This window comes from Eleginops maclovinus, chromosome 13 (genome assembly GCF_036324505.1).
Source record: "Eleginops maclovinus isolate JMC-PN-2008 ecotype Puerto Natales chromosome 13, JC_Emac_rtc_rv5, whole genome shotgun sequence".
In the NCBI taxonomy this organism is placed as follows: Eukaryota; Metazoa; Chordata; class Actinopteri; order Perciformes; family Eleginopidae; genus Eleginops; species Eleginops maclovinus.
Genome location: NC_086361.1, coordinates 13,886,502 through 13,902,561, shown reverse-complemented (window position 1 = coordinate 13,902,561; position 16,060 = coordinate 13,886,502).

The following is a 16,060-nucleotide window of genomic DNA, read 5'->3' as shown; positions in this document are numbered from 1 at the left end:
TATCTCAAATCAAAATGTGAGAAATCATATCATTATTTGCCACATTTTTGTTAGATATCTAAACAAAATGATTGTTTAATTTGCTGGTCCAGATATCGTGTTAACGGTTCAGTGTTCTGCAAATACAAACTGAATTCTATGAGAGCTATTTTTGGTTCCAAAGGAAGTTTACAGATGTTTTCTGTGAAAAGGTCACAAACTGTCCAGACGATTGCTCAACGGTCGAGATAAAAGTTACACAATATCGTAGTGATGCAAGAGCTAAAAAAAAGTCTGACCATGGCATTTCCAAACAACATCTCAGTAAGCAGCATTTTGAAATAGTGCAAAACGATCATCGTGACCCCTTATTGGATTTTAATGAGGCGTCCAATTCCCCGGGACACATTTTTTTAATCTTTTAAATTGATCCTTTAATTTGCACTCAGCTAGAAAGCTTTGTATAAGCTACTTTTGAAATATGCAATAATATGAAACGTTACATTACCTTACATTAAAAGCTGAATTATCACGTGCAGTTCAAAAGGCTTCATAATTTAGGTCCATGTGTCTTTAAGGCATTTTGTGGTCCCACACTCAGTCCATGCTGAAGTACATCACTTTTTTGGGGTGTTACAGAATGCTGTTACATGAATAAAAATGGCAGCCGTCCTGCCAAGTGCAAAACTCTAGGAAAACATTGACTCAGCGGGCAGTTGAATGAAAGGGAGAGGCTGATATTTAAAATAATTTAGTCATCTTTAGTAGCCAGCGCCAATAACGGCCTGCCTCTTGTTCCTTCATCCCCCTGCTTCATCGGGGGATCACTTAATTATTGAAGTGTGTGTGTGTGTGTGTGTGTGTGTGTGTGTGTGTGTGTGTGTGTGTGTGTGTGTGTGTGCGTGTGCGTGCGCGCGCCTGCCTACTAGGCATAGAGCTTGTATGATGTGAGTGTGTGTGTGTTTGAGGGGGGGCTGAAAGGAACTGCAGTCATTTCACAGAGCTGGAACTGTGCGCCTGCCCCACTTTCAGTCTTTTAATCATGTATAGACACTCGGGGCAAACTGTGTGTGTGTGTGCGCACATGTGTGTGCACTGTATGTGTAATAATCTGTGAGAGAGGGTTTCAGTACAGTATGTGTCAGAGATTGCACTTAGAACTCCCTGAACTCAGAGTCAGTGTGTGTTTTCTCTCTAATGCACACGTGTTTCTTTTCTGTACGCAGCGATGCAGAGTCTCTGTCCTCATTTAAACCTTTTGCCTGCAACCGGGTTTCTTTTGCACTGGATCGCTTTGTTTTTTAAATGAAATTTCCTTATTTCAGATTATTATTCAGAAAGCGACAGAATATTAAAACAAATGATGATATTTATATACAATATTTTACTGTAAAAAATATTTAAATAATGATTATTCAGCTTAAGATGATCCTAAAATTCATCCTCAATTAATTCCTACATCGCAAATAAATGTAGTATTGCTCATAACTACAATCTCTAACATTGTGTCTGTGTGTGTTTGTGTGATTCAAATTTTTTGAGCTGGAGCGTCCAAAGTTGTGATCTCAGTATGACCTTGTAGCAGTCTGCAGCCCCACGAGGCCCATCCCTGTGACTAACCCATCTCAACATGCTGCCACAAGCAGCTGTGCTACTGTACTCCAAAAGAACACAATATAACACCCAGCTGGTTCAGCACGCCGCTCCTATCCATGTGGAGCAGTATGTTGTATTTTGTGATATATAGAGGTGCATAACATTTCATATTTTGTATCAGATATTTAATTTGAATTTGAATTGAAACCTGGTCTCAGTGATAACCGCCTCAAGGTAGCTTTCATCTTTAAAAATAGAGCAGTGTTAGTTCCCTCACCAGCTGTAGGCACTCTGAAAGAGCAGTTAAAGACGGGGGTAGCTCCATATAAGATGCAGTTTATTTGTGGGTATATTATACATTTATTAAATGTTAAAATGATGTGTAGTTTAGCTCAGTGGGGATCCCTTTCTTCCTATTTCTTCCTTTGAGCAACATATAAACAAAGCTTTTGTACATATTCTTCCTTGCTGAAATTTCATAAACGTAATTTTACAAATACATGCATAAATCACTAAACCCCGAGGTGCTCTCTTTCGAAACAATTAAAATGCCTTTAAAATAAATGCATAGTCATGTTCGACCTAAAAACTCTGCATCAAGCCGTCATAAGGGACTCAAAACAAGTAGTATTAGTATCTTTTACTTCAGTCTGCGCTGGATATTTGCATTTTCTCGCGGCTCTTCTGTGCAGAGGGAGGAGAGGTCACAGTAGACATGTCTGAGCCTTGCTGTACATCTCCAGCCTGACATCTATTGACGGAGTAACTCACTATGGAATGCTAACAGGCAGACAGGGTGTGGCTACGCTACGTTAGCCGCTCTCACCCTGCGACCTTGGTTACTCAACCGATCGTCACTCCTTTGTAGGAGTGACAGAAAAGAATGCCATGTCATATCAGCCGCATGACACGCACAACACAACACGCACAACACAACACAGCTTCATTGTGAAGCACTTTAAAACCTCCAACTGTACCGCCCTGAAATGCCTCATAACTCTCTTTTTTGTACTCCTTCTGTAAGAGCCAGTATTTATATTTCTTTGTCCTGCTATTTTTTGATGACTTTGCCGATTTTAATAAGCGTGTTGCATTCTAACTTTGCCTAGATCCACCAAGGGCATAGTATGCACACACACACACACACACACACACACACACACACACACACACACACACACACACACACACACACACACACACACACACACACACACACACACACACACACACACACACACACTAACACACACACCTTCCCACATGTACACACACCGCACTAGCAGTCAAGGTTAAACAAAGATAACCAGACTTTATTTGGGTTAAGGGCAGTGCAGTGTGTTGGACGTCAGCCACACACACACACCTGTCAGTGTTGGCGTGTGCTCGGTCTTCCTTCTCGTAGTCCCTCTGTTCCTTTGTCCTCTCTGTCTCGGTCATCGTAGAGCAGGATCCCCAGGGACAGCTGGTGGGGCAGTGTGAGCACTTGTGTGTGTGCATCTTTCTGTGTGGGATAATGTACATCAGTGGGGTTGGGAGGGGGGGTACCTGCAGTGTCCTGGCCAAGTGTGAGTGTGTGTCTGTACGGTGTGTTAAGTGTGTGCTGTGAGCACCTGTGCTGCCAGCAGGAAGTGCCACAGCCGCGCTGCTGCATGACGTATGCTGGTGACTTCCTAAGGTCGTGTTGTGAACCCCATAATAACTGTTATCTTCTTAAAGCCCACTCTCCTCAGTGTGCAGAGAAGGGTAATGAAGGATTTGGTGCATTTTAAAACTTTTTTGTTACTGCTAATATTGATTCAGTTCTTCTTACACTACTCGAATCGTCTACCTGCAAAATAATGCAATAATGCATTACTTCAAGGTTCAAGGTTAAAGGGTTTTTATTATCATGTGCACAGTCGCTACAGTGTAGTTATGGCAAAGAAAATCTTAGGTCCAGAGTTCCTCCACCAATGCAACATATTATTATAGGACATAAGACAAGATAAGAGAATAAAAATAAAAATAAAGAAAACAGTGCAAAATGAAACAGAGAGGATACATTAGAATAAAATAGCGCAGGTTATGTTGCTAGATCATTCTAAAAGTAGTGCAGATGAAGTGTATACATGTTAGAAACAATCTATAAATACAATAATCTAAATGATGCAGAGTATGTTGAAAGTGACCATTGTGAGTTTATATAACTTCTACATTTCTGGCCTATTGCTGAACTTGAAATAGCACCATCTAATCTTCCCTGATCAATTTGAATCGCCTTCAAACAAAGAAGCATTTTTAGTTTTTAGGCTTAATGGTTCATGGAAAATTTGAGATAAGCCCATCCTAAAATATATGTACAGTATGTCAACATGTAACTGTAGGTTTTCTATATGCGCTTTGCTCCATAAGAGGAGTTGATGGTATTGATATCACTCATAAATGTAAATATATTTAACAATCCAAATGTATATGTTCATTTAATTATTTTTCTGTTTTAACAGTTACTTACCTGTATATAATTGTAATTTTATTTTAAATTTTATTATCCTTAATCCGTACGGTCCTATTTTTCATTGTCACTCTGTTGCTGCTTAAACTCCTGAATTTCCCCACAGGGACTAATAAAAGTATATCTTATCTTATTTTATATGATCTGTGATATCGAAGATTACATAATTCTGTCATAAACACAGGCCCACACATTTTTTTCTAAAGGATTCTGAAATATTTAAAGGTTTAATCATTAAAATCGCTTGCAGCCGGCTTCAAGGTTGGATCGTGTCAAAGCTCTGTCAGATGCTAAGCCCCGCCCCCTTGCATTCAATCTATTGTCCAATCATGGGCTTAGAAAAGATGGAGGAAAAAAATCCATTTCACCCCTCCTCATACCTGGTTTAGCTTTTATAGAAGAAAAAGTTTGCCACCACAATTGCAGAGTATATTTTGCCCTTAACAAATGATCTTGACGTTGACTTATATAAGCAATCAAGCCTTCAGAATTGACCCGCTCCCTCCCACAGTTAAAAGCATGACTGACAAGAAAAAGAGTACTGTTTGACTCGTCATTTAGCGCTTTGACAGGAATGAAATTGTGGGGGCGAGTGGGACTAAAAGTTTGTGTAGAGCAGTTGAATGAGGTCTCATGACGCCTGCTTTTACAGCAGCAGCTCGTATCCCTCGCTGTAACGCGGAGGAACAACATCAGTAACCCGGCCATTATACCTGCCCCCCCCCCTCCCCCCCACCACTGTCAGATTGCTGCTGGAGAGCCAATACTTTATATGTTTGGTTCACTTTATTTTGTGTGTTTAAAATAATGAAGGGATGATAAAGTTTGTGAAAAAATGACAATAAGCTTCCCATATAATGGGTTTCTAGGTTGTGTGTGTGTGTGTGAATGATAGACGAGGAAAGATACATGATCAAAGCGGTACTATGCGTGCGTGGGCAGCATATATGTGTGTGGAAAAAAGGAAGCCGGAGAACCCAGTTTGTATACGTATACCACTTTAAAGATGTTTGTGAGTGTGTTCCCTGCAGGCCCCCCTCCCAGCATATCTAACCCTATCCCAATGGTGGAATCTTAGGGGGGGCGATCAAAGCCGAGCATCCTGCGACTCCCGCATCTCCGGGCTAACGCGGCTCAACTGAGGAATGCTGAGTAATTCCCTCAGGTGGCAGCGGAGTGCTCTGATGTTCCGCTGTCAGTCTCACTAACACATGTTGGCCCCTCACACACGTGTGTGTGTTCAGGGGTAAATACTGTACATACATGCACACTTACAGATGAGCAATGGAGGATTTCCTTTCTCTGTCACTCTGTTTTCACACACACTTCTTCTCTGCAGCGCAGTGAGGATTGTGTGTGTGTCCTGTGCTTTATTCCATGCGCTTACATCTCTGTCACGTGTCCCTGTGGTGTTATGATGTTGTTTTGTGTTGCCCTGGAGAATTTAAGAGGAGGCATGGTGAAAGGAGGAAAGAATATGAGATCTTAAGAGATGAAACAGGAAGAGTGGCTACAAAGGATGAGGAGGAGCAGTCATGAGATAAGATGTTGGATTTGATTTAAAAGGGCCATTGAATGGAAAACTGTATTTACCTTGGCGTAGTTGAATAAAGAGGGTTCGGTACATTGAACTGACATACCGTGAACCTCAAACACCATTGTTTCCTCCTTCACAAATCATGAATATGGATATCACAGTAAAACGGGTGAATTACAACAATCCCTGTGCGTGACGTAACACATAGTACTCCAGCCCCAAACGCTAACACTTACCACTCCCTAACGTTGCTCTCCAATCTCCGACCAACTGGCTGTTCTTCAAATTCACCGTTTTCCTCCTCCGATAAAGGCTAAAACATGTAAGGTTGGATGCCAGTAGCCTCCGTGTTAATTTCTCACATTTTCTCACACTTCACCTACTTCTGTGGGCTCTGAGGCAGCCATGGATTGGGTCCTTGTAAACCAGCCAATCAGAGCAGAGCTCGTCATAATTATTTAAATGAGCCCCCAAATTAGGCAATTCAGCTTGCTTCATTCTAGGACCAAATCATATGGTTGTAAATGGGTCTGTAAAACCGCATCTGGACATGTTTTGGATCAACCAAAGTTATATACCTTCTTTGTAGACATCAGAGAACAATTTAAAATACCAGATAGATACCTTACATACAAATCCTCTGGTTTACGGTGTATCAACTGCACAATGAACTCTGAAGAATTGCGCTTTCTCTCAATAAGGATATCTAAAGGTACATGTTTTTGTAACACTGCAAGCACCACCTAGATAGTTTCTTCGATCCTTCGTGAAGTAACTAGATCTCATCGTGGCATTAAACAGCTGTTGTTATTTCACAAGAAGTTTAATGACCTCAGGAGATGCTCAATTAAAGTCTCACACAGGAGTCTAAAAGTGAGCAAGCCTAACCTCTGCAGTCATTTTGAGGGGACAGCAGTTTTCCCAGTGTGGTCTTAATTCTGTGCAGTCTGACAAAAAGAGCTTTTTAGTCTTGGTTTCTCTTTGTACGCCTGCTTTATCTAAGTTGTGTTCTTTGTCTTTTGAAGCTGCTCTCCTGTCTCTGCTGGCTGTGAGTGAGCGTACTGTATGAATGGAAGTGTAGACGTGTGTGTGTGTGTTGGTCAGCAGGGTGAGGCGTGATAATCATGTACACAGATGCACATTTGGGCAGCTTTCAGAGAGCTGAAGTTTGACCTGCATGATAGTGCAGAGGGTCAGTGAGTGAGTTACATAACTGAGGGGTGGTTTGTGATTGTGCTGCTTCTCACTCTTCTGTGTTGATCTTCTTTTTCTCTTTTTCCTCGCCTACTTTCTTTCATTTCTAATGTATGTTGAGCTTTAACGGCACATTGGCTCACAGAAAAGTATTGCTAAAGCAGTAGCGTATCAATTGAGATGATAATGAGGCTGGTTTATGAAATAATTAAACCAGGTGATACATTTCCAGATGAAAAAGAATAACAAGAATTGACGGTAGAGCTAGTCACTTATAATATTTATTTGATTTTTAGGGTAAATTAGTTCAGCAGATATAAGATTTATGTCTCTGTTTCTTGCTTATTTTCTGTGAATTGTTCCTTAGTTGTGTACTTTTTATGGCTTGTTTAATTGGTGCCTTTTGGAGAGTCTCAGAGGCATGAATCAGGGTTTTATCCAAACGTTATACATTGATTGAGTTGCTTGAATCGCTCATACATGACTCAGCAGGTCATGTATGAGCGATTCAAGCAGGTCTGTGCCGTAGATGCAGGCCGGTGCACACAGGCTTGTGTTCGACTGACCAGGCTATTGTTGGCCGGTTTTTTGCGGGTCTTGTTGTGTGCAGCCAGTGAACCCAGAGCCTGCGGTGCAATCCAAGAACTTTGCAACGCTGCACTTTTCCTCAGTCCTTGGACGCCGACACTTATGATGCATTTTAAGCCAGAAAAACAGCACCGTTTTGTTGCCGTGAAGCTCATCTCAGGGAAGCCAAGTCATAGAAAGTTTCAGTGGAATTCCCTTCTGAGGACAGTTGCCTTCTGGTGTTCTGTTAATATAAAGAAAAAAAATGTCTCATCAACAAACAAAGAAACTAATAAAGAACAAAGGCAGCATAAGGAAGGACATGTTTATAGAGCCAAACAAGCCGACGGGGGAGCACGGACTGCCCTCTGAGCCGCCTGTGAAACATTCTAATTAATTGAATCTCATAAATAGAAGCAAAGAGCTAATAACGTGCAGAAAAACAAGCTGATGATGTGACATGAAATGTGACAGAGATATTTAGGTTTAATATAAAAAGACACCACATACAAGCCCTAAATACCAAGGGACTGTGTTCATGTGTTACTGAGAGAAGCATTAGCCAGACGAAGCTAGGTCAGGGTGCAACACTGCAAGAGGTACTGCGCTCTTTTTACACACACACACACACACACACACACACACACACACACACACACACACACACACACACACACACACACACACACACACACATACACATACACATACACATACACACACACACGCACACACACAAACACACAATTTATGGCTCTTTTGACAACTATGCTTGCTGTGAGTGTGCGTGTGTGGGACAGAGGGACAGCTGGCAGGGTGACCAATAGAAAAGCAGTATGAAAGGGGCTGGGCATGGTTTCATAGGTGCACACACACACACACACACACACACACACACACACACACACACACACACACACACACACACACACACACACACACACACACACACACACACACACACACACACACACAAGCTGCCAGTTTTATTGAGTGTGACAGACAGGGAACTGAATCCTCGGCTGCTGAGTAGGAGGAAAAATCTGCAGTTTTGTGTGTGTGTGTGTGTGTGTACATGTGTGGTACCATTTTCCACAAGGTGAAACCAGGTGAAAGCTGTGTCCCCATACTGTTTTAAAACCTTAAAAGATAGATTTAAATTTATGAGAGCAGACGGTTTAATAGACTGCTCTGTGTAATATATATAGAGGGGTGAAGGGTAATGATTTTATGACTCTTTAAAGCAGGTAAATGACTTCCTGAATCTACAAAGCATGTACCTAATGTTCCCCCGTATATTTCATCGACTAGTGTGGTGCCTAATTGTCTGCGCTAGGTGTTAGCCTATGAGGGGAGTGTGTGTTTGTTCTGTGTGTGAGAGTATCTATGAGTCAATAAGTGTGTGTGTGTGTCTTTCCCTTTCTGTCTGCGGCTAGTCTCACATGTCATTCCTGATATTTCTTGTGTCCATTTATGAATTTTGTTCGAAAGCCTCTCCATGTTATTGACCGTTCTATACCATAGTGGATCCCTCACTCCTCAAAAGGGGTCCAGGGGCCACAAGTGATCAACCGCTGCAGAAGCAAAAGCTATTTCGAGCAATCGGCTAGGCAACATAACTGCCTTACCTTTAAGGGCCTTGCAAAGTCCCAACATGGCAAAAATATAGATCTAACCATTTTGATAATTCACTACACTACTATTTTTATTTATTTTTGCATATTACCGGTCACCTTTTGGGCTTTTTCATTGCTCAAGAACTGCCATCCAAAAGTGGCCTCTTGAACCAGAGTGTCTGCAAATGAATCCATCCCCTCTCATGTTCTGACCTACCAAAGCATCGCCCTATAAGACATAAATTATTTGTTTGTCTCTATTTGTTTAATCATCGCTGCCCTCTTGACTGTAAGGGAGGGACAGTGCTGTTACATAAGAGTGGATATGTTACGCTAATAACATTTTTAATGTCACCTTATAATACTTCAGGCTGTTTCGTACACGGAAACATAAACATTTTTTGGCATATGGCCCAAAATGGAAAAGTACAGACAGCTTGATCAGATTGTGTACTGATTTAGCATTCTTATTCTTCAGATAGCTCCTGAGTTTAAACCATTTTCAATGATTACATTTGAAATATTTACCTCAATGTTGAGAATGATTAAAGCAACATTAAATGGGCGTTAATTCTCATTCAGGTATCATCCTGTACAGCATGACGGTCACAGGTCAGGGAGCGTGAAGCAGAAGGTGTGCTGATCTTGGGAACGACAATACACTGTCAAACACACACAGCTTATTGTACATAGCCTTTTTAATATCACAATGTCAGGTAATCACTGCCCTCTCTGCTAAAGCCGTGTTATCCATGCATTCATCTTGTTTGTTCAGGGCTTTTGTTGTCCTGTTCTTCGTGTGTTTTCATTCAGTACTTATTTTTATACAAGATGTTAAACAGGTTTCCCATGCCTGCATGCCCGTCTGAGAGAGTGCTTATTGAGTTTGTCTGAACTTGGTGCTAACAAGATAAAGTGTGCTCCAGTATCATGCCTGTCCCCAGGGCCTCGTTGTCACATGACCTCATTTTGTGTTGCCAAGGCGATACCTTGTGTCAGGGTTCAACTTAATGCTCCGATCCGGCCCGTGACCTTGGGATGTGTCTTTGTCGCTATGGTAACAGCCTCCGGGGCTACTGTAAGTGAGAATAGTACGCTTGACGCTTGCAGTTATTTCTGTGCTTGTGCATCAAATGAGGCACTTTGCTACATTTATTTACCAATAGAAGATTAACTCACTCCATTACAAGAACACCCTGCAACAAGGTCATACAAATACAGTTACACCTGGTTGACACATGATACCAGAGTCTGGTGCCCCGAGCTACTGCAAAACAACTGGAGCTGTCTGATATGAGGAGCTGTGCATTGTCGTTTAGGCAGCGCTGCGACTTGAAGTGTTTAACTTAGCCTACTTGTTAAATAGTATTTATGTTTTATAATTATGATCCTTCAGATAGAAAAATAGAAGTGTTGTTGCACATATCACGGGATACATTGTATTTATGAGTTTATTTTTATGGTAAATTAACACATTGAGCTTTGCATTGAATCAGTGTGCCATACTATGTTTTTCTGTGCTTTTTAAAGGTAAAAACATTAACCACTTTTTAGCTCGGAAATCGTATTAACTTTAGCATTACTTGTCCGTCAGGCTAAGCTAAAACAAAGGGAATACCAACAAACAAACCAACACCAAAATGTTGTTTCTTGCTTTCCATTTCATCACATCGGCTCTCAGTCGACCGGAGGGATCAGGTCAAAGTGAAGCGTCGTCCTCACCAGACAGTTTACCAAGTGCATGAAAGAGACCTTAAATGCCTCCTCATGTTTTTCTTTTTTTTTTTCTAAGGAAGATACACGCCTCAAAGCAGTGTCTCATGTGGGTAAACAAGCGTGGTTGCCATGCCGATGGGGCGTCAGTGTATAAATAGCATGGGTGTTTGTTCTGAATAATCCTGAGAGAAAGAGGGAGGGAGGGAATAGCAGGGAGACAGGGATAACTACAGTTCAAAATCCTAAAGTACAGACATTTACAGACCTGTATGACAATTGAGATTTTATCCGACATCAGATACTATGATGGATGCTATTTTGAAACCTTAGCCTCTGGGACACTCTGTCAGGTAAAGCCTGTGCATCCAAAGGCAACAGTTTGTCTCTATTATTATTATTATTATTATTATTATTATTATTACATATTAATATTTAGAGAATCAAGAGCATGTTATAGCAAAATGTTGCAAAAAAACACACCATTTTATGTTTTTCATCAATTCCAGTGTTGAAATATTAATAAACCCACTTCACATTAAAGAGCAAACTAAAGAGATGGATGAAAACGAGATGGGAAAATAATATTTGCATGAAGGTTAAGCTGAGGATTGTTTTTACATATTAAGTCGCAGTGTATTATGCAGTGATAATTGAGCTAGGAGAAGCAAAAATGAAATGAGGAACGCTTAGGAAATGGTTCTCTCTGTGTCTCTCTGTAGGGAATGGTGACAGCACCTGCAGACAGACAGACGTGGACAGACGGCGCAGGCACCCGGAGCGCTTCCCTCCCATTGGTGGAGAGATCCAGACTTCACACCAGGAACGGTAGCTCCAGTCGGTTGTCATCTCTCAACTGAGCAGCAGGCTTGGTCTTCTCAACCCAGGAAGCTCTGCCTCCTCGCTCAGGTAGGAAGAAAGCAGAAAGAGTCTTACCCATCATAAACTCTGCGTTTGGTTAATTTGTTCAAACTCACAATATGAAACTCTGTATTCACACCACAAACAAACCGCATCACAGAGCAGCCTTTGTGATTACAAAAAGCAGGCTAAACCCTTCCGCTGATTTGTAACTATTTAGGTAGTGATCATGTAGCGGCCAAAGCCCTATGTGAGTTTGTCTTATCACTCCTATTTCCTATATTTCCCTTTTGTTGGCCACATCAAGCAGTGTGTCAAACTTGCAGCTGGTTTAGGTACAAAACAAATGAACGTGGAGCTTTAAACTGTGGCAACAGATGCGGTCAATGACGGTATGCCTGGGTGCTCTCCCCCGTCACACCCCTACCTCCAACTTAAAACTTTAGCCCCGCCCTCACCACCTGAGCAAGGCGCGCCTCTTGCTGCAATAGAAGAATGCATTGATAAAACGTTCACAATAAATACATTTGAATGCGACTCATACAGATCATATAAGCCTGCATAAGAGCTTTATATACAGTATTTAAGCAAGATAATTTGTGAACCAAGATAACAGATACCGAGAATCATTTTGATTTATGGGATTTCCCTGAACGATGAGACTGCCAATAGGAGTTTCAACTTTGTTGACCGATCGTATGTCTAGTTTTTTGTTAAAAAGCTGGGGAATCAAGTGACCACAGAGTGATTCTGCAGTACAAGACGCTTGTTTTTCAGCTGTTTCTACTTTAAAAATAAATACAAGCTCGAGTTGTAAAGTTAAGAAAGCACTTTCTTTTCATGAGCTCTTACATGTGACACCAGATAGGATAAATCGGGAGGTGCTGCGAGGTGTTGCATGACCTGCTGTCAGAGCAGAACTACAGAGGTAAAGCGACTGTAGATATCACCTAATTTACTTTCTCTCCACTGATAATAACAATAAGAGGCATTATTACATTGGTTTTGAAACTGGATGGCACACTGACAAGAGGAAGAGAACATTCTTGGATGGAAAACCCTGCTCTAGTTATTTCATCTGCTTTAGATCTGCCAACAAAACTTGTAGACCAATCCCTTTAGTTGTTTGACAGAAACATAATCACCGTGGATCAATCATTAAACATATTGTTAGAGCCAGTATTTTGTTTTTATAAAAAGGGACACCTTGTGGTCACGTAGGTAGTCAACACTGTATAAATGACTACAGCTCCCACGGCGCCACTCTCTAAAGTGACAGATGGGCAACCTGTCGAAAAGACGCCGCTGAGACACCCTAAGTTATACAAGCCTACAAATAGAGAGAGAAAAAGAAAGGACCACCTAAGTTGTTTATTGTTTTTTGCCCCTTTTTGTTTGATTTGTTTCGACTATTGTAAAGGCACTTTTCTTATCTGTGTAAAAAAGTTAGTTATTTTTATTTGAGCAAACCCATTATGCAATATCACCACCATCTGAGGCCAAACAAGTCAGCAACGATGTGAGTAAAACAAATACAAAGGAAAGAAAACGCGTAAAAAATGTCTGTTTAAGGCATCTCGTGGCTTGATAGAAAAATAGAGAAGGAAATGGCACATATTTTTAATTCAAAAAGGCCGAAACATGTCCTGCTTTTCTCCACTTCTTCCCTCTGTGTTATACTGACAACACAAGTCGTTTAAAGACTTCACCACGGATCGACATATTTTGCAGTTATTAGAAAATGTATGAAACAAATCATCGTCATATAATGCCATTATTTAATAATCTTTAGGTCTGGCTTGAGTTGTCAGCGTTAGAGTTGTAACATAGCATGGTCTGAAGAACTGATGTGCTTACGGTGTGTTTGTGTTTATATTTTCCTGTCGAGGATAAACTGGTCTGGGCCTTTCCCCCTCTCTTCTTCCATTCATATGATTTCTCTGATTGCATCCTTTGCTTTCCTGACCTTCCCACTGATGTCTTCCCTTCCTCGAAACTCCCTCCATTTCACTTATTCTCTATCCTCTGTTTATCTGAGCTGCCTTCCTCTCTTCCTCCTTTCTGTTTCCTCTCCCTCCACTGTTGGATCTCCTCCGCCAGCCCTTTATCTCCGTCTCACCAGCTGTGTGTTGCAGCTCCCTTCTCTCCTATGGGGGAGAGTAGACTGAATAGAGGGGCTTACTGAGGACAGTGAAAAAGCCAATCCCTGCCTTTCGTCTCATTGAACACATCTCCTCTCGTGTCCTTTCCTCTGTTCTAAGACTCTGCTGTGACCAATCCTGTGTCCTCTGCTTTCTGCTGCTTGTTGTGCCTTCAGCATCTCAGATTTTGAAGCATTTCAGGGAAAAATTTCACAAAAACAGAACCAAAATACAGGCTGGATGTTGTTACACATTTCAATGAATTTACAGATATTCAGAAGATTTATTAATTAAAAAAGATCTCTAAACTCAAAGAGAAGTGTCTTTGGAGTCTCATCCAGCTGCTTTTGACGAAACAGTATTTAGTTTATACCCTTCAGCAATATACGGTTACACTTGACTCACCAACAGCATCGTTGGATTTGCCTCGAGCGTGTCTGGGGACTTATCTTCATAATTATACAAATATGTTTTGAAGTACTGACGGATTAGTTTATTAAATTATTTTTGTACCAATATAGAGAATAGAGGTGTACATTAAGGAGAGCTTCTGAGAGAAAAGTGTAAAGGAAAGGTAATGTGTAGATGAAACAAATGCAAGAAGGGAGATAAATAAATTACATTTCAGAATATAAAGTAGTCTTTTTTATGTGTTGTTTCTTTCTCACTCGCAAAGATCCCACCTTTCCTTGCCCTTTCCTCCTCCCTGTCTCCTCTTTTATTCAGCCATCACTCCAGCAGAATGGAAATCATACATTTACCCTCCCTGCTTCTTTCTGCTTTCCTTCGCTTTTGTAAATGTACCGCTGACAGTTTCCTTTCTCTGAGCACAACGCCTCAGAATTGAGCAGATGGAGGGCTGACAGTCAAACAATGATGCTGGGCGGTAAGTCCCGGTGATCAACACATGTCAGAAGATGGCTGTTAATGGAGGAACCATATATAGTCTGTCAGTGTTCTCTATAGGGGATGGATCCATATGTGTGTAAGTGCCTGTTGAAGATGTAGAGTCAGAATACAATCACTTTAACAAAAGCGTCAAGATGTTATGTTCTCTCCTCACGGCATAAAATAAGTTAAACTGCATAATAAGCTGATGTTTCAAGAGACAGCACACTGCATGTCATACATTTTACACTTTCCTTATGAATGAGAGATAAGATAGTGCTTCTTGAGTGTGCAAAAGGTCAATCCCTCTTGTATGAGTCTGCGTTAAATTGAGTCTTGCTAAAAAAATACATGGCATTCTTTTTGCAACACTATTCAACTTTGAAAATGTCATGTATTTTTGTTCAAACTTTAGGGAAAGGACTATTTTACATTGTGTGTATAGCAGGGTAATGAAAGATGAACCAGAAGACTATTTATCTTAAATTGATTCGTCTCACAATGTCTATCAGTAAGGAAAAGTACATGTCAATATTGTATTACTGACATACTGTATGGTTGCAAAGTTGGGTTGCTGTTTTTTTTTTAGCAGCATTTGAAAGAACAAGACTATTTTGAGTATTAGTGATTGCCAGTTTTTAAACAAATACAATACAATGGTGGTTAAATGTGCAATTATGATAGTTTAGTGTAAGTCAATGGAGTTGTTTACTGGTCAGTAACAGCTTTGCCCAGCCACGATTGTCCAATTATTATTGACGCAAATGTATGGCTATATGTCACTGAATGTGCTATACCGGTCCATACATCCTTAATAATATATGACTTTCCTGGAGAAAATGATTACATTTGGTACCAAAATGTTCAATTGTTGCACAAAAAGTCAATGCCTTTGTTCCCTACCACATTATATATTTATTTCCAAGAAACTTAAAGCAATTAACAACTAGATGGGACTTGATTTCATTGTGTTTGATTGAGTACGTTTTCAACTCTATTGTGCAGGATTCATTGAAATAAGAGGCACGATCAGGCTTCTGTCTGCTTTCTCTAGGAAGCATCACATTGATCTGCTCATTTAGTCTCCTACATTCCTCATCGACACTTTAAATTCACTCCCCAGGGCTCATTTGCAAAAATATGCTGTGCTTTGATTTTGTTATCACATAAGTCAAGGAGAAAGAGTCAACTTTATTGTCTTACAGTGGAAATCTGACAGCTTTTTTACAGATTCAATACATTTTCCACATTTTTTATTTTTTTATATTTGAAACTGAAATGACTCCCACCCACTCTCTGATGGTTCGACTGAATGCAGCCCGCAGCAACGGCTCACAGTACTCTCAAAGATGTCAAATTACCAATTAACCCAGCAGTGCTCTCCATAATAAAGCTTTAGGAGCCTTTAGATGTTCCACAATGCCAGAGGGTGTCAGTCCTTGGACAAATGCTCAATATAAAGTAAACTGAGCCT